Raw genomic sequence first — 5,927 nt, forward strand, 5'->3', positions numbered from 1 at the left:
CTTAGCCACCTGGTTATGCCGGGCCGATATTTTTTTATTATAAGAAATTCTATGAACATCTTCCCTCACAATTATTTTTCTTCTGCGCGAAATTCATTATAAACAAACAAACAAACATAAAAAATATCATTACTTCAGTTCAAATTAGAAAACAAATAACACTGCGTACAAATAATACATATATATATATATATATATATATAGTCTGAGACTCATAACATTAAAAATCGCATAGCTTTGCTCTTAACAAAAAACAAACATATTTTATAAATAATTATGCTAATTTGAAAGCATTATCGTTTCTATGTTAACGAGTGAAAGCTTGAATACTGTTTTCGGTTTTCTTAGTATTGTTTGTTTGCTGCAGAATTTTATTTGCAAAACCACACAAAAGGCTATCTGCGCAAAGCCGTCCCTAGCTTTGGAATGATAGGCTACAGGGAACGCACCAAAGCTATCAAAGTAATGTTCGAGCCCTGATATTCGATCACAAAAAGAGTAGCGCCAACAATTGGTCTATTCTTTTCTGATCGAACGTCAGGACTTATAGCACGCACAAGAGTGCGTAGTGCGTTTGCGTGGCAAAGGGCCGCAAACTATAAATCCTCGGATTTATTGTACAAGTACACTAATCATTAGGCCACTACCGCTACACTTTCTTGTTAGATTAATATTATGCGGTACGGTAGGTTAAGATGTTTTTTTTTATTAACAACTTTACTGCTTTAACATGTACATATTAGTATTAACTGTGCTTAACTTTAACTATTAGTTGCATGTTACAGCCGTATGTCTGCCTTTCAGAACTGTAAATCATATGACTGTTATTATATGACTGAAACCGTTCTATGTTCTTCTTAAGACAACTTGGTAGTAATGTTACACGGGCGGCTTGGTAATAATGATACACAGGTAGATTGGTAGTAATGTTACACAACCAGCTTGGCATTAATGTTACACGGGCGGCTTGGCAGTAAGGCTGGATGTTTATATGACATTTATTCTCAAGAAACAATATTTATAGAGCAAGATGTTTTAAAGATGTAGAGCCAGAAGATGTAACATCTCGAAGAAGGGAGCATTCAATATTGTCTAAGCAGGGAGGAAAATTTGCACAACAAGGCGTTCAGGGCAGTACGGGCTCTGAAACAACAATTCAACCCAGTCTAGAGCAAATATATTATCCGTAAAAAAACCTTGAAACCACACTTCAACCTGGGTCTATAGCAACTATCTTATCTGTAAATACCCCTGAAATCACACTTCAACCCAGTCTAAAGCAACTATGTTATCCGTAAAAAACTCATTCTTCAACTCAATTTACAGCAACTATTTCATCCGTTAAAACCCTTAGCCTGAAACCACACTTTAACCCAGTCTAGAGCAATTAGCTTATCCGTAATCCGTAAAAATTTCTAAAACCATACATTAACCCGGCCTAGAGCAACTACCTCATTCGTAAAACCCTTGAAAGTATTTCAATCTAACCTAGAACAATTATCTTATTCGTAATAAACATTATGATGAAACTGGGCACTGTTAACAAGATAAAAGAAAATATTTGAAGTTGCGTAGACTCACAAACCACAGGCTTACAAGCTTCTTGCCACACTTCAAAATCGGCCACTGTTTTCATGAGAAAGACGGCTGAATACATTAGTGCCACTGCAATCCCATTCGATCATGATATTTGTTAAGCCTCGCCCCTCACCTCCAGATGTAGTTCTTGTACAGTTTTGCGTCTTTTATCAACATAAACGTGTCCTTGAAAGCTGACTTCGATACAGTGGAGAACCCGTGGAAAGTTTGCCCATATGTGGTGTAAGGTCGACCTCGCCCTCTATCGCATAAGCTTATTGCAATAGGGTTTAACTGTGGCCAACAGGTTAATCACGCTCGGTGGTTGAGGAAATAGTTCCAAGAAGACCTGAAACAACAACTTTAGTTGTCGTAAAGTATTATCAAGTATAAGTGTATAAATTATGACTGAAGGATAGCTAAAATTGAAGAATATGGTGTTAATTGTCATAAAACGCATACAAATAATATAATCATAGTGTTAAAAGATTATACTACACACAGGGAAACTGTTACAATACAATTTAAGAAAATGGGTCGTAATTAAGCGGGAGGTGGCTCAGCGGTAAGTTCGAGGGGTTATAAGCTAACATTCGGTTTCAATACCCACAATGGACGCACCACAAATGGCTCTTTGTATACCTTTGTGCTTGCACAGGTAGCCCATTGTATAATTTTGCGCTGAACAAATGTAATTGACATTGGGTTGTATGTGCTGCCCTCCGGTAGTCGGCATTGTTAGCGACAACGTTCAAAATGGCAGCCTACAGTGAAGGAAATTGATGAGAAGTTTCAAATTATTAAAATGTCTATATAAGAAGGAATGATTGTCTTTTTCATCACTTCCAAAAAAATGTTTGCGTTAAAATATTTTTTTTTATAAAGTTTAAACTTCGTCAATCAAACTGTCTAAAGGATATGCCACAAAACATTATATCATATGAATTATGTTCAAGTTGTTTCCAGACAGCAGACAGAGGAAACATTGTGATGAACATGAGAGCAAATGTGAAAGCTTGGTCAAAAACTTGAAAATGTCACTTTGGTTCAAATGTAATTGGTTTTCAGTTACTGTAGTTTCAATTATCTCATATAATTTTATGAAATTCGTAATCGAGAAATGTACACTTATTTGTTTATAATAAGATGTAAGCATTTAATAAAATGTGTATTTAAGCTGTACTAAAAATGTATTCTTACTTACACAGGGATTCCGAGTGAGTATACTAAAATGCCATATTACGAATATCAAATATAAAATATTTACAGTTGACTTATATACACTTTCAAAATGTCACTGATCTAAAAGTCAAATAAGTTAATATTAATTTTCTTTTTCATTTCCATTATTGAAAAGCTTCACTAACTGTAGTAAAAAAAAAAATCTTAGATAATGTTGAATATGGCAGAAAAACTCATTATTTACTGGACTGTGGAATAAAAAGTTAAAACGATGAACTCTGTGAGTTTAATGAAAATATCTGCCAAAAGATGGCTATTTAAAAAGCAGAGTAACTGTTTTAGTTTCGTTGTTGTTAAGCGAAAAATTACACAACGGTTGTTTGTTTTGAATTTCGCGCAAAACTACACGAGGGCTATCTGCGCTAGCCGTACCTAATTTAGCAGTATAAGACTAGAGGGAATGCAACTAGTCATCACCACCCACCGCCAACTCTTGGGCTACTCTTTTTACCAACGGATTAGTGGGATTAACCGTCACATTATAACGTCCCAATGGTTGAAATAGAGACTATGTTTGGTGTGATGGGGATTCGAAACCGCGACCCGCAGATTGCGAGTCGATCGCCCTAACTATAACGTCCCAATGGTTGAAATAGAGACTATGTTTGGTGTGACAGGGATTCGAACCCGCGACCCGCAGATTGCGAGTCGATCGCCCTAACCACCTGGCCATGGCTATTTAAAAAGCAGAGTAACTTTGTTTTAGTTTCGTTGTTGTTAAGCGAAAAGTTACACAATGGGTTCCTGAGATCTGCTCGCCACGGGTATCGAAACCCGGTTTTTTAGCATTGCAAGCCTACCATACTTATTGCTAAGCCACTGGGAGGAGAGAGGGACTACAGAGTTATGACCTGCGCTGAAACTTACAGAAATTTATAATACAAATATTACAGTTTTTTCCTCAACTTTTAAACTGCACGCAAAATTAAATCACACATAATGACTATAAACCAAAAAATTCTCGGATATTTTTTTTAATCAACAGTTAACCTTTACTAAAAATGGGTAATTGTGGTTAGATAGTCATATTAAACAGTTTGTAGTAACTGTTTTAAATGCACCTTATGAGCTTTTATATTTTATGAATAAAGTTTTAGAAAACAAAACAGGAATTTGTAAAGCGTATTATCAAGTTTTAATGTTCATAACAATATTTCGTTCCTAATCCGTTTTTTCATACATACTGTTTCATATTTATATAGCAATGTTGAAATTTCAGAACCATTTTCAATAAATAAACGTGCTGCCATCTGTTAGTCAAATTTGTCAAAGTATTACTCAAAGCTTCCAGCGAGAGAGAGAGAGAAAAAAAAACGATTGAGTATTAAATATTATTTTTTGTTTCCCCACGTATGAAATTAATATGTAAATCCCTTTTCCTGTGAAGAAATCCAGTTATTGTTATCTGCTCAAGAAATTACGAAATCACTTTCTTAAAAAATGTTCTTAATTTTTATAATATATATTTTACTTCATTATATTGTGAAATGTTGTAAACCGTCTAAAGACATCTACATCATCTACAAATATCTGCTCAATTTCAGAATAAACAAAATACACGTATTAAATTATTATAGAATTATATCTAACTCAGAAACCTTACTTTCCTTCTTTCTATTTAATTACTTTTGTCAAAACATAATTATTCAAAGGTTTAAACATACGTTAAATAAATTATTTGGAACATATCTTATTTTACATCTTTTTTATTGTTTATTACAACACCAAGAAAGCAAAATGGTTGGAATTATTTGTGGGCTCGTTAAAGCAAACAAACTAATAAAACATACAGAAACCACTGTAACGTTAAGTTTGACAACGTAAACATGTCTCCGAAATTCAATTACCTGGCAGGTAATTTTTCGCAGGAAGAACTTAAAGACTAACCGGATAACCTTCTCAGGAAGAACGTAAAGGCTAACCGGATAACCTTCTCAGGAAGAACTTAAAGGCTAACCGGATAATCTTTTCAGAAAGAACGAAAAGGCTAACCGGATAACCTTTTCAGGAAGAACGTAAAGGCTAACCGGATAACCTTCTCAGGAAGAACGCAAAGGTCAGCCGGATAACCTTCTCAGGAAGAACGTAAAGGCTAACCGGATAACCTTCTCAGGAAGAATGTAAAGGCTAACCGGATAACCTTCTCAGGAAGAACTTAAAGGCTAACCGGATAATCTTCTCAGGAAGAACGAAAAGGCTAACCTGATAACCTTCTCAGGAAGAACGTAAAGGCTAACCGGATAACCTTCTCAGGAAGAACTTAAAGGCTAACCGGATAATCTTCTCAGGAAGAACGTAAAGGTCAGCATGATAACCTTCTCATGAAGAACGTAAAGGTTAACCGGATAACCTTCTCAGGAAGAACGTAAAGGCTAACTAGATAACCTTCTCAGGAAGAACGTAAAGGCCAGCCGGATAACCTTCTCAGGAAGAACGTAAGAGCCAGACGGATATCCTTCTCAGGAAGAACGTAAAGGAATTTTGTGTCCTATACAAAACCAATACAGTTGCTGGGATCGGCCTTTCGTGAGCAGTTACTAAATAAATACAAAATTAAAGTTTGCTATTGTCAAAGTAGTAAGTATTTAGTTATTAACAGAAGGATCATACCACTTTCCATTCCAACCAATTATTTTGATTACTGAGTACAAATGGTTCAAAACATAAATAATACCCACGTGGTCTCTTATTTACCAGAGTAGCCAAGGCATGTGTTTATTCTTATGAGAAATGAGTCACGCTTCGAAAGAGCTTAAGCTTTTATGTTTAGTTTCTTACTAGTCTTTTATAATTACTTTCTTTGAATCACGCTGCTATCTTACTGCATTCAAAATGGCTGAACATCCACGTAATTAAAAAAGTAACTATTTCCACTAGATGGCGCTCAACTCGCAATCTTCCTAGTGCTGATCTAAATCCCGTTAGAGAACGAGATCGGCCTTTCAGCCATGTGGTCGTGATAATTTTTCAGTCAATCACACTTTTCGTTGGTAAGGTAGCCCAAGAAGTGGCGTTGGGTGTTTCTGATTAGTTAGTCCTAGATAGTTTGTTTGTTTGCTAGTTACGGATTTCGCGCAAAGCTACACGAGGGCTATCTGCGCTAGCCA

The sequence above is a fragment of the Limulus polyphemus genome, unplaced genomic scaffold (assembly GCF_000517525.1).
Source record: "Limulus polyphemus unplaced genomic scaffold, Limulus_polyphemus-2.1.2 Scaffold1430, whole genome shotgun sequence".
Taxonomy (NCBI): Eukaryota; Metazoa; Arthropoda; class Merostomata; order Xiphosura; family Limulidae; genus Limulus; species Limulus polyphemus.